The sequence below is a fragment of the Phocoena phocoena genome, chromosome 14 (assembly GCF_963924675.1).
Source record: "Phocoena phocoena chromosome 14, mPhoPho1.1, whole genome shotgun sequence".
In the NCBI taxonomy this organism is placed as follows: Eukaryota; Metazoa; Chordata; class Mammalia; order Artiodactyla; family Phocoenidae; genus Phocoena; species Phocoena phocoena.
The window spans coordinates 13,371,384-13,397,638 of NC_089232.1; the positions used below are offsets into that span (position 1 = coordinate 13,371,384).

The 26,255-nt window shown below is 39.7% G+C and overlaps 2 pseudogenes; one reads left to right on the forward strand and one right to left on the reverse strand.

Annotated features, from left to right (window-relative positions):
- Positions 1–1,472: 1,472 nt before the first annotated feature.
- Positions 1,473–2,080, reverse strand: LOC136133696 (high mobility group protein B1 pseudogene; annotated as a pseudogene).
- Positions 2,081–12,174: 10,094 nt separating this feature from the next.
- On the forward strand, positions 12,175–13,938 carry LOC136133513 (tigger transposable element-derived protein 1-like; annotated as a pseudogene).
- Positions 13,939–26,255: the final 12,317 nt, after the last annotated feature.

The window sequence follows — 26,255 nt, forward strand, 5'->3', positions numbered from 1 at the left end:
ATATAGTCAACTGATCTTTGACAAAGGAGCAAAGACAATTCAAAGGAAAAAGGATAGTCTTTTCAACAAATAATGCTGGAACAACTGGACATCCACATGGGAAAAAAAGAAACCTTACATCTTTCACAAAAATTAACTCAAAAAGGATCCTAAGTCTAAAGGTAAAATGCAAACCATAAAACTTCTAGAAGATAACAGAAGAAAAAATCAGCACAATCCATGAAAGAAAAAAGTGTGAAGTTGAACTTCAAAAAAATTTAAAACTTCTGGTCAGAGAAAGTAAGTGAATGAAAAGACAAGTCAAAGACTAGGGGAAAATATTTGCAAGACACATACTTTATAAATGACATGTATCCAAAATATACAAAGAACTCTTAAAACTCAACAATAAGAAGACAACCCAATTGTAAAATGGGCAAAAGATCGAGCAGAGGGCTTCCCTGGTGGCGCAGCGGTTGGGAATCTGCCTGCCAACGTGGGAGACACGGGTTCGAGCCCTGGTTTGGGAGGATCCCACATGCCGCGGAGCGGCTGGGCCCCTGTGCTGCAGCTGCTGAACCTGCACTCTGGAGCCCGCGAGCCACGACTACTGAGCCCACGTGCCGCAACTGCTGGGGCCTGAACGCCTGGAGCCCATGCTCTGCAACAAGAGAGGCCACTGCTGTGAGAGGCCCGTGCACTGCAGTGAAGGGTGGCCCCCGCTCAGCGCAACTGGGGGGGCCTGTGTACAGCACAGGCCAAAAAAAAGATCGAGCAGACACATCACCAAAAAGACATGCAGATATCAAATAAGCATATGAAAATATGCTCACCGTTATATGTCATAAGGAAATTGCAAATTAAAACCAATGAGATGCCACTACACACCCATTAGATTGGCTAAAATCAAAACATTGACAACACCAAATGCTGACGAAGTTGTAGAACAACAGGAACGCATTGGGGGTGGGAGTACAAAATGGTACCATCACTTTGTAGGGTTTTTGTTTTGGTTTGGTTTGGTTTGCTTTTTCCTAGTAAAAAATTGTATTTACTTAGAAGCATTCAGCATGTCAACAAAAGAGCTGCAACCTTTTTTCTTTCTTTTGCAATTACCGAGTGGTATTCAGTTAACAGAACAACAATTATTTCATATAAGCTGCATCAGAGACAACTGAAGATGAAAAAACTACCATCCCCATATATAACTAATTTGTGCTGTGCACCAACAAGAATGTGCTTTAAATTTCCATGCCAATTTACAACCCCCATACCGTACCAGGCAAGGTGAGTGGCTGTGGAAAGTACCACCAGGACACAGCTATCTAAATACACATCCAGTAGTGTGTTAACTGTACAAAAAAAGACACTGTACAGTTCAAAAACAAATCATACACAGCCTTATCTTTCAATTTTTTTCTTTAAAAAGGGTGAGTTTTTACAGGGGGGTTAAATACTTCATGGACAAGAAAAAAAACTGCACTAGAACCACCTTATTCATCATCTTCTTCTTCCTCTTCATCCTCATCTTCCCCATCTTCCTCTTCTTCCTTCTTTTTCTTTCTTTTTTCAGCCTTGACGATTCCCTTTTCTGCTGCATCAGGCTTCCCTTTAGCTCCTTATGCAGCGATATACTTTCTGTACCCTTCCTTCAGCTTAGGAACCTTCTTCTCCTAAGGCTGCTTGTCATCTGCAGCAGTGTTACTCCACATCTCCCAGTTTTTTTGCAACATCACCAATGGATAGGCCGGGATGTTCTCCTTTGATTTTTGGACGATACTCAGGGCAAAACAAGAAAAAGGCTGAAGGAAACCTCTTAGGTGCATTGGGATCCTTGAACTTCGTTTTCGTTTGCCTTTAGGAGGGATATAAGTTTTCGGTTTTCTTTCATAACAGGCCTTGTCTGCCTTTACCATGTGATTGAATTTTCCTTTCTCTTTAGCAGACATGGTCTTCCACCTCTCTGAGCACTCGTTAGAAAATTCTGAGAAGTTGACTAAAACATCTGAGTGCTTCTTCTTGTGCTCCTCCTAGCAAGTTTTCCAAAGAATGCATATGATGACATTTGGCCTCTCGGCTTCTTAGGATCTCCTTTGCCCATGTTTAAGTATTTTTCCTCAGTGAGGCACAGAGTTGCCCAGTTCCTGTCCGGCTCTCACTTGCCCGGGTACTGTCTCTATAGAGCTCAATGACTGTATAGCCACTCTGGAAGACAGTTCAGCAGTTTCTTACAAAACAAAACATACTCTTACCATACAATCCAGCAGTTGCACACCTTGATATTTAACTAATGAGTTAAAAACAAATTCACATCAAAACTTGTGCACGTGTTTATAGCAAGCTTATTCATACCTGCAAACACTTGGAAGCAACCCAGATGTCCTTCAATAGGTATATATATAAACAAACTGTGGTATATTTATACAATAGAGTATTTTTCATCATAAAAAGTAATGAGCTATGAAGCCATGAAAAGACATGGAGTAACCTTAAATGCATATTTCTAAGTGGAAGAAGCCAGTCTGAAAAGCCTGCATACTGTATGATCCCAACTATACAGCATTCTAGAAAAGGAAGAATAGAGACAGTAAAAAAATCAGGATCCTCGGGAAAAGAGGGAAGGATGAACAGGAGGAGCACAGAGAATCGTCAGGACGGTGAAACTACTCTGTATGATACCGTAATGGATACATTACATTATACATTTTTCAAAACACATAGACTCATACAACACAAAGAATGAACCCTAATGTAAACTATGGCCTTAGTTAATAATAATGTATCAATATTCATGTATCAATTGTTAACAAAGGCATCACACTAATGCAAGATGTTAGTAATAAAGAAAACTGGGGAGGAGGGGGTTGGATAAAGAAGATATATGTTTCTCGAAACCTAAAACTGTTCTAAAAATAAAGTCTATCAATTATTTTTTTATAACTCTATCTCCATAGTTAATTTTAAAAAGGTAAAAACTTTTAAACAGGATTTTCTAACCTATTTAAAAGTTTCTAAAGCACTCTAGTGGGTTTTGAACACATTTATTTAAAATGTAAATGTAGCATATTGTGATTAGCTTGCAGGAACAATTGATTGTCATTAGGGAAGATGAAAATTGACTAGCCAAATTTCAACATAGATTTTTGCATAATTGTTGGATGAGATTGAAATATAAATCACTTGGAATTGATTAGTTTTGTGAGGTGTCTTTTACAGCTATTTTAGATATTAAAACAGAACTTTAAATCCCTACAAAACAAAATGTCAAATCCAGATTTTAGCTAACATTTATTGTTACTGTGTACTAGACACAGCTCTGAGCACTTTATATGTATTAATGATGTATAATATTCCAATAAAAATCCAACAGGTAGGTACCACTATTCATCCTATCATCCTGTTTCACAGATGAAGAAACAAGAAAGAGAGAAAGAGAAAGAGAGAGAGAGAGAGAGAGAGAGAAAGAAAAAAGAAAAAGAAAGAAAGAAAGAAAAAGAAAAAAGGGAGGGAGGGAAGGAAGGAAGGGAAAAAGAAAAAGGGAAAAATGGTTAGGTAACATCATCAAGGTCATACGGACTTTAAGTGGACTAGCTGAGATTTGAACCCCAACAGTCTGTCTCTAAAACTTATATAAATTATTTTAAATATAAATAGATTAAGTATCCCAATTAAAAGGCAGAGGCTGTCAGATTGGATTTGAAAATCAAGATCTAATTAAATGCTGTTTACAACATACGTACTTCACATTTAAATACACACATAGGTTGAAAGTAAAAGGTTGGATAAAATATACCACGCAAACCTTAATCATAATAAATCTGAAATGGCAATGTTAATATCAGACAAAATAGACACAAAACAAAAAGTATGAATAGAAAATTAAAAGGGACATTTTCATGATAAAAGGGTCAATTCATCAATAAGACATGAACATTATAATATGTACTCACCTAATAAAAAAGTTTCAAAATACACTAAGCAAAAACTGCAGAACTAAATGAAGACATAGACAAATCCACAGTCATGTTTGAAGAGTTTAATATCTTTCAGTAGTTGGTAGAACAAGCAGACAAAAAGTCAGTAAAGACACAAGAGTTCAACAATACCATTAAGTGACTTGATCTAATTGGCATTAGTAAAACATTAACTAGCAAAACATAGGATACACACTCTTTTCGTGTGGAAATCATCATCATAAAGAAACTCTTGCACATGTTCATTTTTTGTAATAATGAAACACTTGAAACAAAACTAGAGAATTCATAAATAGTAGCATTTTATACAAAGAAAAATCATGCAGCAGCTAAATAATCAGAGCTAATTTCATTCATATGGATCAATATGGATAAATCTAAAAAATCTAATAATGAGTAAAAGAAGCAAGTTGCAGAATGATAAGTACAGTATGATAACAATTTATTAAAAGCCTTAAAACATACAAAACAATGTTGTATTTTAGTTACGGTTACGACATACTTAATGAAAATACATTAGCTGTTTGGGAATGACATATTGCCACTTCAGGACAGTGGTTACCTCAAAGAAAAAGGGGAGGGAAATGAGATCAGGCATTCAAATGTATTAGTAATATATTTTTTTTAAGAAAAAAGGAACTAATAAAAACTACTTTTGCCATTACTTAAAATATTGAAAAACTAGATATTATCATAGTGATCGACTGTAAGAGAATCCAACATTCCACCTACACCTATGTTGCTGAAAGCCTCTGGGGCAAACCACACAACCAAGCAAGATGGTGTCCTCTCAAATTGATGATTGACTGTTTTGGGGGAGAGAGTCTTAGGGCCCTCCCTTCAGTCTCAAAGGATGAGATGGCTCTCTTCCTATCCAATCCGTCTATGTCTACATATAATCTCCATCTCCTAGTCCCAACTCCAGGATCCTACTGCATCAGTTACTGCCTCCCTCTCATGCTTGTTCAATCTCTTGCTCTTGATAGCCTATGAACATGCTCAGATCTCTGGCAATTAAAAAAGAAAACTGACCTTGGCCTTGATAATGTCATCTTTCTTTTTACCTGCAACTGAATTTTTCAAGAGGAAAGTCTAATTACTGCCATCCATTTTCTCAACTCGCAGCAATCTGGCACCCACTCCTATCATTCCTTTGAAACTGCTGTGGCAAGCTCACCAATGATCTAGTTTCCAAATCCAGAGGTTATTATGCAGTCCTTATCTCACCTACCTCTCTGAGATACTCTCTTTCTGAAATTTTTAACCCCTGGACCGTAAGAGCCACAGCTTTCCCATTTACCTTGGTCCTCTCTTCTTCAGGCTTCTTCTTTGGCTTCTCATTGCCCACCCCCTCCACCTCAATGACTATTCTAACTAACCTTATCTACCTTATCTCTTCTTCTACCTATGTGCTGGTGATCTCCCAAATCTCCGCCTCTACCAGGACCACTTCCAGACTTCTAGACCTATGCGTCCAATTGACAAATAGTCCTGTCCACCTGGACATTCCACAAATATCTCAAATTCAACAAATACAAAATAAACTCATTATCTTTCCTATGGTTCTATCTCCTCCTGCTTCCCATCTGCATTCCTTGTCTTAGTCAATGCATCTACTGCCACCCTAGTTACCCAGCAGTTAGATCTTCCTAATTCCTTGTCCCTCAAATATCAACACACACTAAGTTTTGTTGCTTCTGTGTTAGTTCAGGCCCAGCTCATTTCTCACCTGTGCTATTGCCATAGTCTTCTGCCTAGAAATCTACCTTCAGGGTTTTCCTCAAACCATCCGTTCTCCTCCCTACTGCCAAAGTCATTTTTCTAAAATGCAAGTTTGATAAGTTCCCTCTCTTGCTTCAGATCCCTCAGTGACTTCCCTCTGTCCATGCCACAAAGTTCCTCAGCATGTCTTACAAGGTTCTTCATAATCTAGCCCCTGCTCACTCATTCAGACTCATCTCTAGTCCCTCCTCTGTTTTACTCCAATAGTAATTGAAGAAATTAGTATTGAAACACTTCTAAAGTATCAACACACAACTATTGAACTATTAAAATAAAGTTTAAAAAACTTTATTTAATAGCACCAAACTCAAATTACTGAAATGTCCACCAAAGGAAGAATGGATAAGGAAACTGTGGCATCCTCAAGGGATAATATTACCAATAAAAAAGAATGAGCCACTGCCATACACAACAAGAACATGGATGAATTTCACAGACATAATAATGAGCAAAAGAAGGCAGACACAGGAGAATGCAATCTGCATGGTTCTATTTATATAAAGTGAAAGAGTAGATGGAAAGAGTGATGGAAACCAGAAGAGTGGTTACTTCTGGCAGTGGTATTGACTGGAAAGGAGCACAAGAGAAATAGCTGGGGAGCCAGAAACATTCCAATTCTTCATCTGGGGGTGACTACATGGATTCTATCTCTGTCTATCTACCTCCCTCCCCCCCCCCCCTCTCTCTCTCTCTCTCTGTAAATATTAATCAAGACATATAGTTAAGATTTGCATACTTTGCTGTATATATGTTACATCTTCATTTAAAAATTGCTGGGAATTCCCTGGCAGTCCACTGGTTAGGACTCAGCGCTTTCACTGCCATGGCCCAGGTTCAATCCCTGGTTGGGGAACTAAGATTCCACAAGCCACGCAACACAGCCAAAAAATTAAAAATAAACAAAAATTGCTAAATTTTTAGAAAGTTTGATAACTGGGTATGGAGAGACAGATATATTGCTGGCTGCCCTGTAAATTGATAACAATCTTTTGGAAGGCAGTCAGGCAGTATGTAATGAGAATTAATACTTGACATCACTTCACCCACCAATTCCACTTTTGGTAAAAAAAATTTCCAAAGAAAATAACAGGGAAAAAAATTAGAGAGCACTTGTAAAAACATGTTTAGAACAGTATTATCCACAAAAATGGAAAGTACAAACCAAATGTCCAATTACTGGGAAAAGTTTAAGTAAACTGTGGTAAAGGAATACAATAGAATTGTATATAACCATTTTAAATTGTCTTGCAACTTGGTCAAATACATAAAAAATTATAGCAAAATAATAATTCCAAAATTAGAATGCAAATATAATATACCAAATTATATCAGTTATCTATTATGCCCTACAAACTACCTATAATTTTGTGGCTTTTTATTTTTCCTTTTGGCCACACCATGCAGCGCGTGGGATCTTAGTTCCCCAGCCAGGGATTGAACCCACTCCCTCAGCAAGTGAAAGTGCAGTCCTAACCACTGGACTGCCAGGGAATTCCCTAAAATTTAGTGGCATAAAACAGCCATTTTATTTGCTCACACTTCTGTGGGTTAGCAATTTGGTCTGAATTTAGCTGCATGGTGTTTTAGCTGGCCTGACCTGGGGTCACTCTTGTGATTGCAGTCATCTGGCAGCTCGACTGGGGCTGGATGGTCTTAGACGGCTTCATTCACCTGGCTGGAGTTTGGTGCTGGCCGAAAGGTAGGGCTTTCTCTCTACATACTCTCTCATAGCAAGGAGACTAGGTCAAGCTTCTTCACAGGGTGGTGGCAGCATCGCAAGGGGGCAAGAGCAGAAACTGCAATCTCTTGATCAAAGCCAGTCACAAGCCAGCAAAATTCAAGAGGGGAGGCAATAGACTCTATACCGTGATGAGAAGAACATCTAGGTCACGTTGCAAAGGGTGTTCTGAGAAGGGATGGTGGAGTATGTGGTCATTAAACAACTTACACACCGATGATTCACAGCCAATCCCACAAGGAACGTATTAATCATGTGTAGTACACTAATAAGGATTGAAGAATAATCCAAAAAGCTGTAGCGAGTTGTTTTATGCATATGATTTCTTTTCTGTAAAATTGTTTGCAATTTGTTTTTAAAACTAAGAAAAGAAATTACATGCCAAAATGTATTCATTTGACCACGTTAAAAGAGAACACAGACGACTGTTTTGTGCACAAGCAGTGCTCATAAAAGGTATCAGATAAGTAACTCCAGCGTTTCAGATTCTATATTTAATGACAGAGCAGATATGGCAGGGACCGAATCAGTCTTCCAGGAAGCTTCAAACAAAGATTTTCTGAAAGATTCCCCACAGTTTGTGATAGGAGAAAATGCTACATACCTGCTTATGGGCAAAGTTTTTATTTCACCTAGAACTTCTTAGTAGCGCTGGCCTGCACTACCAAAACAGGTTCCCCGTGCATTATTTCAGATTTCTTCCACTCACTGAACATGTGTCCTCACATTCTTATTTCTAAAAACTTTGTACTTTACATCCATACTCATTTGCTACCCATTATTGTATTTATTTTACCATTTTGTTGTGATTTCTTCTTGCTTAGATGCCTAAGATTTCTCCTAGATATAAGGACGTACAGCCCCTAAAACTTAGTGTGACTAAACTGAACTCGTGTCCCGTCAAACCTGCTGCTTTCTGCCCCCCTGGGTTAATGGCAGCTTCATCATTTTAGGCACATCCAGGCTCAAAACTCTGGAGTCACCTCCACTCCCTCCCTCTCCCTCTTCAGCTAGCATCCTGTTGGCTTCCTCAGCCAGCTGAGTTGACCTTTGAAAAGCCTCTTCTGACTGCTTCCATTCTAATCCTCAAGGAACCCCAATTCAGGACCTTATCAACTCTTGCCTAATTACAGCTGCCTCTGTCTCTTCATGATTTCTTTTCCATGCCTCATGCTGACACCTGCATTATCCTTATAAAATAGACCAGTCCAGGTACCCTGATCAGGAAATTCAAGTACCACTTGTCTTCTAGGTTATGGACAGGAGGGGATATTTACCTCCTTCCCTGCCCTTAACAGCTGAGGTTTTGTGACATAAAAGATTGGACACCAAGCTTGAACTCTTGGAGAGTCAGGAGGGGAGTCTGAGGGTTGAAGATGAGGTACATCTAAGGTTATGGAGTAATGCTTTGTGGATCAAAATGTCATCTACAGACCAACAGAACCAGTAGCAGGTGCGAGTTTGCAAAAATGCAGGATTTCAAGAGCTACCCCAGACCTACCCCAGAGTCAAAATCTGCATCTTAGCACTATCCGTGTGATTGACGGGCACACTAAAGTTTGGGAAGCATTCTAAGGGGCACCGTTTGTGCACTCCTTTCATCCTGTTGGCCTCAGGATCTTACTCCTGGAGCTTAGTTTCGCAAAGTAGCGTAACCCACATGAGATTGCCTGCCCTCAGGGCAGGGCCAGCTTCATGCGTCTGAGGTGGGTCTGTGCACTCACACACAGAAGGGCCCCGCACTGGGTCTAATGCTCTGCTGTCGCCACCTTGAAATTGTCAACGATTTTTGAACAAGGGGCTCTGTATTTTCATTTTGCACTGAGTCCTGCAAATTACGTAGCTGGTCCTGCTCCAGGATAGAGAGAAACAGCAAAGTCTGGGTCACAGGCTGAGTGATTTCTTTTTAGGACATCCATAAGCTCCCAGACTCTTCTATGATCCTAATGGAATTGGGAGGGTGGGGAGAACTCCTCCCCAACACCTTCACCTGCAACGAAACTGGGTTTTTGCAACTCTGACAAATGGGGGAATGAAGCAAATTTGATTTGATTTTGGAACACAAAAGGGTATAATAGTACTTGCATTTCAGGTTACAGAGCAAATTCTTACCCCTTCCATGAAGACTTTATTATGTCAGGCGTATATTTAAAATTCTGTGGTGGCTTTCCATTACCCAGAAACTAAAGTACAAACCTTGTAGTAAAACATTCGAGGTTTTGTTTGATCTAATGCCACCCTAGTCTACTGCCCACTTAATTCTCTCTTGAACCTTAAAGATGGGGGATAGGGGTGGAGGGAGTCAAGTCTTCCCTCCACCCCTATCCCCCATCCACCCAGACCACATACTTGACTCCAAACCCTGATATTAGGTTCTTATGAGTACACAGAACCTTTAAGCATTTATACAAATAAATAACATGCACTTTGTTTCCTTTCCTTATACAAAAGGTAGCATGCTGTATTCACTGTTCTCTCCATTCTTTTACTTATGCTACTGTCCTTAGCTTGGGATATTTTTCTATATCACCTTCATTACTATGTCAAGCAATCCTTCAACACTCATTGCAAACCCCTTGCCTGAGCATTCCCAAATCCCACTAGTTGCAATTTAAGATTATGTTCCTGGGAAATTAAATAGGAACTGTATAACTGAACTGTAATTAGCTGTTCAATATCTCAGAAAGTGTCTTAGTTTTGACTTAAAAATGGCATTTCATATGGGTAATCAGATAGATTTAAATTTAAATAGACTTTCCCCTCCCTTCTTTAGATTGCTATAGGATTCTTTTCTTACTGAGAAGCATAGCATTTAGTGACCTATATTCTTTTAGTCCAACATTTCTCATCGATAATATTAACCTTGTATGAATCTAAGTCTTTCTAGGTTCGTAATTGTCTTTTTTTTTTTTTTTTTTTTCGGCTGCGTTGGGTATTCGTTGCTGGGCACGGGTTTTCTCTGGTTGAGGCAAGCGGGGCTACTCTTCGTTGTGGTGCACGGGCTTCTCATTGCGGTGGTTTCTCTTGTTGCGAAGCACGGGCTCTAGGTGCGCAGGCTTCAGTAGTTGTGGCACATGGGCTCAGTAGTTGTGGCGCACGGGCTTCGTTGCTCCGCGGCATGTGGGATCTTCCCGGACCAGGGTTCGAACCCGTGTCCCCTGCACTGGCAGGCGGATTCTTAACCACTGTGCCACCAGGGAAGGCCTTCATAATTGTCTTTTATGCCTACGTCACACATGGCTCTTACTCAAGAGTACTGACTCTTACTGCCTCCACCATCCTTATGACCAGCACAACCTGCACACGTTGTCATCAGCTTTACAACCCACTGCTTAGGTAAGCAAAGCATGAAGTCACTCAGGCATTGCAGCTGGTATTGCTTCCAACTATGTGGGTTTTTTGGGGGTTTTTTTTTTTCTTTCTACTCTGCTTGCTAGTTCTAAACGAGATCATAACAACAGCAGTTGGCACATCACACAGATCATGTTCTCTAATTAATCAATAACCTCATCACTAATTCATGTTAGGAAAACTTGTGCTGAAGACCTCCTCTTGCAGACGGACTCTCCATACCCAGCACGTATGCCCTCCAACAGCTCTGGGCCCACAGCCAAAAAATTCAGTGACCGAAAGGGAAGAAAAGAAGACCAGTCCTGTTAGAAAATGTTTGGATAAGGATTCTGGTTGTCCTGGCTGGGGTCCTATGCCCATCCCTGGACCAGTCACTGTGTCAAGAGAGATGGAATAATATTATTGTCCACTGCTATAATAAGGACCACGTTATTAACAGAAGAAGCTGGGGAGGCAAAGGTATCCTGAATAGATAAGAACACTAATTTCTTTTTTTTTTTTTTTTTTTTTTGTGGTACGTGGGCCTCTCACTGTTGTGGCCTCTTCCCTTGCAGAGCACGGGCTCCAGACGCGCAGGCCCAGCGGCCATGGCTCACGGGCCCAGCCACTCCGTGGCATGTGGGATCTTCCCGGACCGGGGCACGAACCCGCGTCCCCCGCATCAGCAGGCGGACTCTCAACCACTGTGCCACCAGGGAAGCCCAAGAACACTAATTTCTACTCCACGTTGAATTGAAACAGATTCCCTGACCTTCACCTTCACCAAGTGGGTTCTTTTTTGTTTTGTTTTGTTTGTTTGTTGGCCATGCAGCGTGTGGAATCTTAGTTCCCCGACCAGGGATCAAACCCATGCCCCCTGCATTGGAAGTGTGGAGTCTTAACCACTGGACTGCCAGGGAAGTCCCACCAAGTGGGTTTTAACTTACCGCTTGTGTTATGTACAGGCATACCTTGCTTTATTGTGCTTCACTTTATCGTGCTTCACAGATATTGTGTTTTTTACAAGTTGAAGGTTTGTGGCAACCTTACATTAAACAAGTCTATTGGAAACATTTTTCCAAAAACATTTACTCACTTCGTGTCTCTGTGTCACATTTTGGTAATTCTCAGAATATTCCAAACTTTTTCATTATTATTGTATTTGTTATAGTGACCTATGATCTTTTACGTTACAATTGTAGTTGTTTTGGAGTGCCGTGAACCATGCCCATATAGGATGGTGAACTTAATAAATGTGTGTGTTCTGGCTTCTCCACTGAATGGCCATTCCCCTGTCCCTCTCCCTCTCCTCGGGCCTCCCTATTCCATGAGACAGAACAATATGAAATTAGGCCAGTTAATAACCCTACAATGGCCTGTTGGTGTTCAAGTGAAAGGAAGAGTCACAAGTCACTCACTTTAAATCAAAGGCTGGAAATGATGAAGCTTAGTGAGGAAGGGATGTCAAAGCCAAGATAGGTGGAAAGCTAGGCCTCTTGCGCCAAACAGCCAAGTTGTGAATGCAAAGATAAGGTTCTCGAAGGAAATTAAAAGCGCTACTCCAGTGAGCACATGAATGATGAGAAAGCAAAACAGCCTTATTGCAAATATGGAGAAAGTTTCGGTGGCCTGGATAGAAGGTCAAACCAGCCACAATGTTCCCTTAAACCAAAGCCTAATCCAGAGCAAGGCCCTAACTCTCTTCAGTTCTATGAAGTCTGAGAGAGGTGAGGAAGTTGCAGAAGAAAAGTTTGAAGCCGGCAGAGGCTGGTTCATGAAGTTTAAGGAAAGAAACCATCTCCATGACATAAAAGTGCAAGGTGAAGCAGCAAGCGCCGATGTAGAAGCTGCAGCAAGTTACCCAGAAGCTCTAGCTCAGATCATCAATGAAGGTGGCTACACTAAACAACAGATTTTCAGTGTAGATGAACCAGCCTTCTACTGGAAAAAGATGCCATCTAGAACTTTCATACCTCAAGAGGAGAAGTCAATGCCTGGCTTCAAAGCTTCAAAGGACAGGCTGACTTTCCGTTAGGGGCTAATGCAGCTGGTGACGTTCAGTTGAAGCCAGTGTTCATACGCCATTTTGAAAATCCTAGGGCCTTTAAGAATTATACTAAATATACTCTGCTTGTGCTCTATAAGTGGAACAACAAAGCCTGGATGACAGCACATCTGTTTACAACATGGCTTACTGAATATTTTAAGCCCACCGTTGCAATCTGTTGCTCAGAAAAGAAAGAGTCCTTTCAAAATATTGCTGCCCGTTAACGATGCACCTGGTCACCCAAGAGCTCAGAAGGAGAAGCATGACACTATTATAGTTGTTTTCATGCCTGCTAACAATCTCCATTCTGCAGCCTATAGATCAAAGAGTAATTTTGACTTTTAAGTCTTATTATGTAAGAAATAGATTTTATAAGGCTATAGCTGCTGTAGGCAGTGATTCTTCTGATGGATCTAAGCAAAGTCAATTGAAAACCTTCTGGAAAGGATTAACCATTCTAAATGCCACCAAGAACATTTGTGATTCATTGGAAGTCAAAAGATCAACATTAACAGGAATTTGGAAGAAGTTGACTTTGAGGAGTTCAAGACTTCTGTGGAGGAAGTAACTGCAGATGTGGTGGAAATAGCAAGAGAACTAGAATTAGAAGTGGAGCCTGAAGATGTGACTGAATTGCTACAATTGCATGGGAAAACTTTAACGAATGAGGAATGGCTTCTTATTGGATGAGCAAAGAAAGTGGTTTCGTGAGGTGGAAACCACTCCTGGTGGAGATCTATGAATATTACTGAAATGAAAACAAACAATTTAGAATATTACATAAAAGTAGTTGATAAAGCAGCACAGGGTTTGAGAGGATTGACTCTCTCAAAATTTTGAAAGAAGTTCTACTGGGGGTAAAATGCTATCAGACGGCATTGCGTGCTACAGAGAAATCGTTCTTGAAAGGAAGAGTCAACTGATGTGGCAAACTTCACTGTTGTCTTATTGTAAGAAACTGCCGCAGCCATCCCAACCTTCAGCTATCACCACCCTGATCAGTCAGCAGCCACCAACATTGAGGCAGAGACCCTCCGCCGGCAAAAATATTATGAGTCGCTGAAGGCTCAGATGATCGCATTTTTTAAATCAATAAAGTATTTTTAATTAACGTATGTACATTGTTTTTTTAGACATAATGCTATTGCACACTCAATAGACTACAGTATAGTGTAAACATAACTGTTATGTGCACTGGGAAACCAAAATATTCACGTGACTTGCTTTATTGCTGTGATCTGGAACCGAACCCACAATATCTCCGAGGATGCCTGTAAATAATTGTCACATACTTCTTATATGAATAAATTTAATCTCCTTTCCACAAGAAAACCTTCAAATATATTAACAGCTTATTTGTCCTCCCTGTTTCTTCCCTTCTCCAGCCAGTAACCCCACTGCTGGTTTCCTCCTGGGTCTGGCCGTTCCTTCTTTTTCTCCTTCTCTGGCCCTTCTTCCCCGAGCCTTTCCCTACCCCACGATGTGGTCTTTTGTGGGTTTTTACCTTGACCCTTTTCTCTTCTTCACTGTCTACATTCTCCCTGGGTCAGTTAGCCATTGCCTGCTGCTCTGTCACTAACACACCACGCCAGCATTTCCTATGCTTTCAGACCTTTCTGACTCTGCTTTTTCTGACAATGTTTACCTTGTCGCAGTTAAATAAAATCATACAACACCTCCACTTAGGAATTGTATACATTATTTATTTTATTTTATTTTATTGAATAACTTCGCCTTACAATGTTGTAATTTCTGCTGTACAGCAAAGTGATTCAGTTATACATTTATATATTCTTTTTCCTATTCTTTTCCATTATGGTTTATCACAGGATATTGAATATAGTTCCCTGTGCTATACAGTAGGACCTTGTTGTTTATCCATCCTATATATACTAGTTTGAGAATTTTATAAATTACTTAATCATTTGTATAAGTTAGGATTGTATTTGCTTGCACATAAAAGATAGATGGTGGGACTTCCCTGGTGACACAGTGGTTAAGAATCCATCTGAAAAAAAAAAAAAAAAAAAAAAAGAATCCATCTGCCAGTGCAGGGGACGCGGGTTTGATCCCTGGTCCAGGAAGATCCCACATGCCATGGAGCGGCTGGGCCCGTGTGCCACAACTACTGAGCTCGAGCTCCACAACTCCTGAAGCCCACGCGCCTAGAGCCCGTGCTCCGCAACAAGAGAAACCACCACAATAAATATAAAATAAGTTTATATATAAATTTGAGTCAGGTGCTATTATTAGCCCATATGATAGACAAGTGTAAGTGGCCAACCCAACATTTCTCTCCCCCATTCCTAACAACACTCTGGAAAAAGGGGAGAATGAGAGAATCTACTTCATAGGATACTGTTGTGAGTTTTAGATGAGTGAATACATGCCTCTTGCAAATAAAGCCACTATACACATTCATGTAAATCTTTGTATGGATATATGCTTTCTTTTCTCTTGGGAAAATAGCTAAGAGTGGAATGGCTGGGTCATAGGGTTGGTATATGTTTAACTTAAAAAAAAAAAGCCAAATGGTTTTTCCAAAGTGGACATACCATTTTATATTCTCATCAGCAGTGTGTGAGAGTTCTAGCTCTTCTACATCATGGCCAACACTTGGAACGGTGAATTTTAAATTTTAGCCATTCTAGTGAGTGTATAATGATATCTCATTATGGTTTTAATTTATGTTTTCCTAATGGCTCAAGATGTTGAGCACTTTTGCAGATGTTTATTTGCCAGCTATGTATCTATGTATCTTTTCTTTAATTGTCTATTCAAATCTTTTGCCAACTTTTGCATGGGTTGTTGTTTTGCTTATTACTGACTTTTGAGAGTTTTTATATGTTCTGGATCCAAGACTTCTATAAGACACGTGATTTTAAAATATTTTTCTCTCAATCTATGGCTACTCCTTTCACTCTCTTAACAGTATCTTTAAAGAATAGAAATATTAACTTTAAGTCCAATTAATTATTTTTTGTGGATTGTACTTTTGATAGCATATCTAAGAAAGCTTTGTCTAAACCAAGGTCACAAAGATTATCTCCCATGTTTTCTTCTAAAAATTTAATACTTTCAGACCAAAGATCTATTCTGAGTAAATTTTTGTATATGACACAAGATATGGACTGAAATACAGTGTGTTGGGGGTTTTTTTCATATGGATAGCCAATCGTTCCAACACCATTTAATGATAAGACTATCTTTTCTTGCTAAATTGTCCTGCACATTTGTAAAAAATAAGTTGTCCATATATGTATAGGTTTATTTCTGAACTCTCTATTCTGTTCCACTAATATATTTTCCTAATTTTGTGCCAGTACTACACAATCTTGATTACTGTAGTTTTATAATAATTTTTGAAATCAGATAATGTAAGCTCTCTACCTTTGTTCTACTTTTCAATGATGTTTTCACTTTTTCAGGTCCCTGCATTTCCATATGAATTTTAGAATCAGCTTGCATTTCTACCATAAAAAAAAGTCTGATAGGATTTTGATTAAGATTGCATTAAATCTATATATCAATTTGTGGGTAAATGACATCTTGACAATATTGAGTCTTCTGACCCATGAACTCTCTGTTCTTTAATTTCTTTAGTTTCTCTCAATAATGTTTCATAGTTTTCAGTGTGCATGTCTTTCATATCTTTTGTCAGAATTATCTCTTTCAATTTTTTATGTTGCTGTAAATGGAAACTTTTATTTCAATTTCCAGTTGTTTGTTGCTAATGTGAGATGACAGTGGGAAAATATCTTTAAAGATATTTTAAATATTTATCCGTCTATTGCTCCTGTATACTACAAACTTGCTAAATTCACTTATTCTAAACCCACAACGGAATAGGGATATTATATTGGATTTCCTACATGTCATCTATCATATCATCTCAAATTAAAACAGTTTTGCTTCTTCTTGCCCAATCAGGATGCCTTTTATTTCTTTTTATGGCCTGATTGCACTGCATAGAATCTCCAGCATGAGGTTAAATAGAAAGGAAAAGCATTCTGTTTTCACCATAGAGTGTGATGGTATTGTAGGAATTTGTAGATGCCCTTTATCAGAATGAGGAAGTTCCCTTCTATTCCCCATTTGCTGAGAATTTTTATCAGGAATGAATGTTAGATTTTGACAAATACTTCTCCTGCATCTATTGAGATGGTCATATGACTTTTCTTTTTGAGTTTATTGATATGGCAAATTACACTGACTAATTTTCAAATGTTAAACCAACCTGGAATTCCTGGGATAAACCCCACTTACTTACGATATATTATCTTTTTTATTTATTGTTGGCTTGATTCACTAAGATTTTGTTTAGAATTTTTGCAGGTATGTTTATAAAGGATATTGTTTTGTAGTTTTCTTCTATAATGTCTTTCTTTGGTTTTGATATCAAAGAAGAAGTTGTATAATACTGATATTATTTGTTGGTTAAATTTTGGTAGAATTCACCAGTGAAGTTATTTGGGCCTGGGGTTTTCTTTGTGGGAAGGTTTTTAACTACAAATTCAGTTTCTTCAATAAATATAAGGCTAGTCAGTCCATCTGTTTCTTCTGCATAAACTTTAGTAGTTTGTGTCATTCAAGGCATTTGACCATTGTTTCTAAGTTATTGAATTTATTGGCATAAAGATGTTTATAATGTTCCTTTATTATCCTTTTAATATCTGTGGAATATGTTGTGATTTCACCTCCCACTCTTTATGCTATCATTGTCATATTTATTTTACTTATATGTGTTATAAACCCCATAATGCATTTTTATTATTCTTTCATCATTTTCATTTAAAAAGCAGTCGTCTTTTAAAGAGATTTAAATTTTAAAAAGCTGTATATTTACCATATAGTTATCATTTACAGTGCTCTTCATTCCCTTGTGTAGATCTATATTTCCATCTGGTATCACTTTCCTTCTGTTCATAAGATTTTCTTTAACATTTTTTGGAATGTAGTTTGGCTCATGATAAATTCTTTCATCTCTTGTATGTCTAAAAATGTCTATGATTTCTTTTAATTTAGATGTAATTCAGAGATCATAAAATTCACTCTTTAAAGGTGTATAATTCAGTAGCATTTAGTATATTCCCAAAGTTGTGCCACTATCACCACTATTTAACGCCAGAATATTTCATCAGTCCCCATAAATCCATACCTGTTAATAGTCACTCCTCATTCTTCCCTCCCCCCAGACCCTGATAACCATTAATCTACTTTCTGTCTCTATGTCCTTAATTTTTGAAAGATATTTTTATTGAGTAAAATATTCTAGGTTGACAGGTTTTTGGTTTTGTTTTTTTACATTTCTTTAAAGATATTTTCCCACTGTCATCTCATTATTTTCGACAAGAAAACTAAAGTTTTCCTTATATGTGCCCCTCTGTGAGGTAGCTTTTTCCCTGGATGTTTTAAAGATTTTTCTCTTTGTTATTGTTTTTGAGCAATTTGATTATGATGTGTTTTGGTGTAGTTTTCTTCATAGTTCTTGTTTTGAAGGTCCATTGAGCATCTTGGATCTGTGGGTTTATGGTTTTCACGAAATTTGAAAAATTATGGTTTTCACAAAATTTGAAAACATTTTGGCCATTGTTTCTTCAAACATTGTTGAGCTCCCCTTGTTCCCCTTCTACCTCATCTGGGTCTCCAATTGCATGTGTATTAGGCTTGAAGTTGCCTTATAGCTCTTTATTTTTTCTTTTTCAAATTCACTTTTTTTCTCTGTATTTCATTGGAGACTTTCTAGTGCTGGGTCTTCACTAATCATTTACTTTTCTTTTTTTTTTTTTTTCGGTACGCGGGCCTCTCACTCTTGTGGCCTCTCCCGTTGCGGAGCACAGGCTCCGGACGCGCAGGCTCAGCGGCCATGGCTCACGGGCCCAGCCGCTCCACGGCACGTGGGATCTTCCCGGACCGGGGCACGAACCCGTGTCCCCTGAATCAGCAGGCGGACTCTCAACCACTGCGCCACCAGGGGAGCCCTTCACGAATCATTTTCTAAGTAATGTCTAATCTGCACCAAATCGCATCCAGTGTGTTTTTCATCCTGTACCTTGTAGTTTTCATCTCTGTAAGTTCAGTTTGGATGGTTTTCTATCCTCATGTCTCTACTTGACTTTCTGAACATATGGAATACAGTTATAATAGCTGTTTTAATTTAGTTGACTGCTTATTCTCACGGCTGTGTCAGTTCTGGTTCATTTTTGATTGATTTTTCTCCTCATTATGGGACATATTTTCCTGCTTCTTTGCATGTCTGGCAATCTATGGGTGCCAGGCATTGTTAATTTCACCTTGTTGGGAGGTGGACTTTTTTAAAAAACAATTTTTTAAGGCAGTTATAAGTTTACAACAAAACTGAGAGAGAGAGACTTCTCATACATGCGTACATATGTCCCCATACATGCATAGCTTCTCCCATTTTTGACATCACTCACCAAAATCGTACACTTACCAAGGATGAACCTACATTGACTCATCATGATGACCCAAAGTCCATAGTTTACCTTAGGGTTCACTCTTTTTTAAAAATATTATTTATTTATTTATTTATTTATTCTAGCTGCACCAGGTCTTAGTTGCGGCACACAGGATCTTTCGTCCGGCATGAGGACCTCTTAAGTTGTAGCATGCAGACTCAGTTGCGGCATGCGGGATCTAGTTCTCCGACCAGGAATCGAACCCAGGCACCCTGCACTGGCAGCATGGAGTCTCACCCACTGGACCACCAGGGAAGTCCCAGGGTTCACTCTTGATGTTGAATGTTCTATGGGTTTGGATAAAAGTATAATGGCATTATATCAGGCTTTATAATGTCAGGTAGAGCATTTTCACTGCCCAACAAATCCTCTGTGCTCTGCTTATTCAACTCCCTCCCCAGCCCCTTCCCACAGGTGGGTATTTTTGATCCTTACAGATATTCTTGAGATTTGTTCTGGAATGCAGTTACGTTACTTGGAAGCAATCTAATACTTTGGGGTTTTGCTTTCATGACTTGTCAGGTAGGACCAGACCAGTGCTCAGTTTGGAGTTAATTATTCCCCACTTGAGGCAACACACTTCTCTGCAAGCTCCCCAATGACCTGGCAGTCTTCCAGCCTGTGTGAATGCCAGTCACTCTTACCTCTAACCTTTATGGGTGATTCTTTACCTAGCTTTGCATAGTTTCCTCACACACACGTGCTGATCAGTACTCAAAGGGCACACTCTAAAAATCTTCAGAGCAGTCTCTCTGTGAAGCTCTCCCTCCTTGATACTCTGTCCTGCAAACTCTATCCTCTTTGGTCTGAGGTGCTTTGAGCTTGATCTCCTCAATGCAGAGAGATCATTGGTCTCTGCCTGGGCTCCTCCTCTCTGTGTCATTGCCCTGAAACTCTCTGTACACAGCAAAGTGAGACAAGGAATAGTCCATACACATACAAATGTATCACTAAATGTATAAGCATATATGGGTGCTTCAGAGGTATGGACTTAGCCTAGGATGGAGGTTGAGAAAGGGGATTGTCAGCATGGGCTTCGGCAGCTGCTTGTGGCTTAACGGATGACACTGGGCTTCAGCTAGTCTCAGTAGAGGAATATGCTCAGTAGAGCATATTCCAGGACAGGGAGCAGCTTCCAAAGAGATTTTTCTCCTAACGTGAGTGATATCAGTAGCCAACGTGCTAGAGGCAGGAGAATTAGCAAGACATGGATCTGAGGTTGCTTCATGGAGAGCGAAAGAGCTGCAGATTTAAGGATGTTCTGAACTGGACAGATAGAGAACAGAGGAAAGGTATTTCAAGGAATGTTTGAAGAAATTCTGAAGTGTAAGGAAAAGTAAAGGTGAGTGGAAAGAGGAGGTCAGCTATGGGAGACGTTCCACAGAAGGCTCTGTGGAATATGGATGTTGCATTTGGTATGGCCTATGAAAGAGAAGGAAAAGCCAATGCTGACTCTGATATTCAGAATTTTGTTCACCCCTGGGGAAGCCTTTGGGGATAGCTCTCCATGGCTCTCTAGTTTAGGACACTGCTGACCACCTGTGGTAGCAAAGCAAAGAGCAGGCATAGTAGGGACGGGACACATTCAGTTCACAAAGGGCTGACTTGCAAACCTCTACCTTAAAATGACTGTAAACACTAGCCATATATCCCCATTTGAGAATATCCCCCCGCAAAAGACATCTCAGAGTCGCATGCATACGTGACCGATGCTGACAATCCCCAGGTTATTAAATTTGGGTGAAAAAATTCCCCATCGTCTTTGTCTTTGACTTCGTCAGTGCCAATTGTCTACGTGGAGCACCTCTAGATCCTTCTCTCTTTTGTTTGCTTGCAGTAGAATAGCATATAACATCCAGCTGAAAGTTTGGGGAAGAAAATTAAGATGTTTCATACTGAGATGGATTCTTCTCAGAGCTAGGGACAAGTTGGGTTTTCCATATACACTTGGAAGCTCCCTTTTTTTTCAACAACAGCAATAGCTGGAATTCATAGTACGCTTGCTGTGTAGCAGACAGTCCCCTACATGCTTTTCATAGATTATTAATTTACATTCATACAAACCTTGTGAAATTGACACAGATGTTCCCTATTTTACAGATGATGACCTGAGGCACAGAGAGATTAAATAATCTGTGCTTCCCCAGAAGCAAAGCCCAAGACAAAAACTTTTGAGTGAGTAGTTTAATTGGGAAAATGATCCTGGGGGCAGGAGTGAGGGAGGAAGGGAGTGAAATGGGAAGGAAAGGAAACCAACACAAGGATGTGTATTGAGTTGACCAGCATTGCAGTGACTGGTTGCTTGATTTCATGGGATCTTCTGAGAATTTTCCAGCCAAGGAAGACAGAAGACAAATTTGCACATCAGCTACCTCCAGCCCCATTCCATTAGTCAGCATTTGCCCCCATAGTACATAAAGTGCTGTACTTCCAAGCTGCACATGAGTGAGAGCTGGGAGGAGTCCTGTAGCCATACCACAAGGCATGTCAGAAAAGCCCCGGGACTGAAATCAAGAGGCATGTAGCTTAGATGCTATCAGGCCACACCATCTAGACTTGCATAGAACTGGTCATTTCATCAATGGCCAAAATAAGAGGTGAGGCTGAGAGCTTCTGAAACGCACAAGAGGTATTTTGCTCAAGGTTCCACCACTAGTGTTTGGTGGAACATGGCAGAGCTGAGACATGAATGCAAGGCCCTCTGAGAGCTCTTGCCAGGAACATGGCATCCTTGGTATGTTTCACTCTTGCTGTTGCTGGGGAGACTGAGGGCGGGAGAGGATAGGGGAAGAGGTGGGCAGTGGTGTGGCTTTAATTATTTTGTAATGTAGTGCATCTTATAGTCCCTGCTAGGCATTGCACCTTGAGTTGTCATAGTAGCAAAATTTGCAAGACTCACACAAATCTACCGCAGGACCCAAAGTCCCCTGGGAGAGGGTCAGACACCTGCACCTGCAAAACCACCTGGAGTGGGAGGCCGGACAGCAAGCGACAAGGTAGTGTGGGTACTTTTACTGTGACAGATGACTTTTTCCCACACACCCTTCATGGTTAGGCTGCTCCCCATTTGATCCTTTTAATACACAGGAGTTTTCTAAGTAATCCCAGGGTCCCATGCTGTCTTCCACTTCAACTGTTCATGAACCATTACATGATTTCCTGTAAAATATTCTGGCTTCCCGTTGATCATTATCTCCTGTTATCTATTTTGTTTTAAATAGTTGTAACTTTTTACAGCAGCATTGGCTTTGAACTCGGATAGATGTCGGTTTGAATCCCAGCTCCACGGCTTACTAGCTTTGTGACTCTGGCAAGTTACTTCCCTGATCATAAAGTAAAAGCACATCTTGTTTTAAAACCTGAAAAGAGCCCCAGGCTTTGTTGGCTGTCAAAGTTCTTATCAAAGCACAGATTATGCTCGGTTCATAGGATTTGGCTCTGCTAAACACAAGGAAGTTTCTGGAGCAAATAATGCAGAATCGTTACTCTCTTAACATTTATTCAACAAGGGTCTGAACCAGGCATCATTCTAGGTGTTGGAGATAGAGCAGTGAACAAGTCAGGCAACAGCCTTACCCTTAAGGAGTTTACATTCTAGTTGTGGGATGTCAGACAACACACAAGTAAATGATTAATTAAAGTAAGCTCTATGGAAAAAAGAAAACAGGACACTATATTAGAAAGTGACTTTGGGAAGAGAAAGGGCAGGAAGAAAGTTACTTTAGCCAGGCTAGTTAGGAAAGGCTTCTCTGAGGAGGTGACACTTGAGCTAAGCCATGAAGAATGAGTCTGAGCCAGCCATATGTAGTCACTTATTGCTGCATAAGAAATTACCTCAAAATTTAGCAGCTTAAAACAACATTTATTACTTCATGGTTTCTGTGGGTCAGTGTTCCAGGCATGGCTTGGCTGGATGTCTCTGGCTCAGGGTCTCCCACAGGTTAAAATCCAGGTATTAGCTGGGCCTGCAGTCAACTCAGGGTTCTTCTAGGGGAGGATCAGATTACAACCTGACCTACGTGGTTGTTGGAAGGCCTCCTTGCTGTCTGTTGGCCTGAGACATCAGTTCCTCACCATGAGGGCCTTTCCACATTGTACCACACAGTAGGCAGCTGACTTCCCTCAACGTGAGCCAGAGAATGAGAGAGAGAGCGAGCGTACCCCAAATGAGGACCACCTTCCTTTTGTAACCCATCACCTGTACCCCATTTTATTTGCTAAAAGCATGTCACTAAATCCAAACCATATTCTAGAGGAGGGGATAACACAAAGGTGTGAATACCAAGAGGCAGGGATGATTGGGGCCATCTTAGAGGTTTCCTGCCATACCATGCAAAGAGCTGGGAAAGTGTTCAAGGAGAAGAAAGAAAATGCAAAGGTCCTGAGTGCGAGAAACCCTAATTATGTTTCAGGAAGCGAGAGGAAGCTGAGGGAGGTAGAATGTACTGAATAGAGTTAAAAAGCGACAGTAGGAGATGAGATAGTCAGAAGGCAGACCATGCAGGGTCCAAAAAGAAGTTTTGATTTTATTCTAAGTACAGTGGGGATCCAATGAAGGGTTTTTAAGCAAGGGAGTCAAGGATGTAATCCAACCACTTGACGTTTTCCAGAGCTCTATGATGGATGGAGTCCCACCAGGACTTGATAGAGCAAGTGTGGTGGGTGAAGGAAAATAACTTCTGGGCTCAAAAAACCTTAATGGCGCCCAAATGCTTATTCATCTACGTATAAAGACCTCAGAGTCCTATAAAATATTCCCCTTATCTCCCACCACTCCCCTAACCTTCAGTCAAAGTGAAGTTCCCCAAGCATGTACTATATTTTCTTGTCTCTGAGCTTATGCTGTTTCCTCTGCTTGAAGGACCATCCCACCATCTCCACCTGTCAAACTTGAACACTTCTTTCAAGACCCTTCTTAAGTCCCACCTCCTATGTGAAGCCGTTCTCAATTCGTCCCTTCCTTGAACCCTTCTTTTTCTTTGTTTAATCTACTTTTTGATTTTACCATGTCTTTCCTAGTATCAGTAGTTCATATCTAGATTGTAAGTTCCTTGAGATCAGGCACTCTACTTTCCTTATTTTTGGAACTTTATTTTTGGACTTGAGCATATATAATCACTGTTCAACAAATATTTGTCAACTTGAATTAAACTGGAACTATCAATAGATGATTACAGCAACTTTGGTTGGCTGTGAGGGCTTCCTGAGAAATAATAGTTTCCCTTTGGTTGACACTAAGCTATAATTTTCCTACCACAATTCACAAGCTATAAACATTATGTTCTTTGACCATAATGGAATTAAATTAGATATTAATAACAGAATATTCTCAGAAAAGTCTCCAAATATTTGGAAACTAAAAAAACACACTTCTAAATAATACATGGGTGAAAAAATAAATTAAAAGTGTAATTAAAACTTATTTTGAGCTGATAAAAATAAAACAAATCAGAATTTGTAGGATACTCCTAAGGCAATTTTGAGGGAGAAATTTATAACATCAGACACCTATATTAGAAGAATTCAAATTAATGATCTTAACACTCTAGAAAAATAAAAGCAAATTAAACCCAAAGTAAGCAAAGGAAGGAAATAGGAAAGATCAAAGTATAAATCAATAAAATAGAAACAGGAAAACAACAGAGAAATCAATGAAAGCAAAAGATGCCTCTCTGAGAAAATCAATAAGTTGATAAAATTCTTGCCAGACTTATTAAGGAAAAAATATATAAATGAAAAATATTAAGAATGAGAGAGGTGATATCACTTCAGATTCTACACATATATTCTTTATATATTTATTTATTTCATTTATTTATTTGTTTATTTATTTATCGGCTGCGTTGTGTCTTCTTTGCTGCATGCGGGCTTTCTCTAGTTGTGGCGAGCGAGTGCATTTTTTTTTAATTAATTATTTATTTTTAGCCGTGTTGGGTGTTCGTTGCCGTGCGCGGGCTTCTCATTATGATGACTTCTCTTGTTGTGGGGCACAGGCTCTAGGCGCACAGGCTTCAGTAGTTGTGGCTTGCAGGCTCTAGAGCGCAGGCTCAGTAGTTGTGGTACATGAGCTTAGTTGCTCCATGGCATGTGGGATCTTCCTGGACCAGGGCTCAAACCCGTGTCCCCTGCACTGGCAGGTGGATTCTTAACCACTGCACCACCAGGGAAGCCCCAGATTCTACATATATTTAAAAGACAATTAGGAATTATTATGAACAAATTTATGCTAATAAATATGACAACTTAGATGAAATAGACAATTTCCTTTAAAAACACAAATTACCAAAGCTCACTCAAGAAGAAATAAATAATCTAAAGAGCACTATATCTATTTAGGAAAGTGGCATAATTCAAAACTCTCCTCCAAAGAAACTCTAGGCTGAGATGACTTCATGGGTGAATTCTATTAGACACTTAAAGAAGAAATAATACCAATTCTATACAAACACTTCCAAAAATATCAGAGAAGAGAATAGCTCTCAGCCCATTCTAAGAGGTCAGGATTATCTTTAAAATGAAACGAGACAAAGGCATTACACTATAGACCAAAATCCCTCATGAACAAAAATTCTATACAAAACGTTAGCAAATTGAATTCAATAATACATTAAAAGTATAAAACATCATATTGATATGATCAAATGAGGTATATCCTGGAACCAAGACTTAGAAGGTCCATTTAACATTTAAAAATCAATCAATATATCAGTACTGCAACAGGACTTCCCTGGTGATCCAGTGGCTAAGACTCCAGGCTCCCAATGCAGGGGGCACAGGTTCCATCCCTGGTGGGGGAAGATCCTGCGTGCTGCATGGCTCAGCTAAAAAAAAAAAAAAATCAAGGGGCTTCCCTGGTGGCACAGTGGTAGAGAGTCCGCCTGCCGATGCAGGGGACACGGGTTCGTGCCCCAGTCCGGGAAGATCCC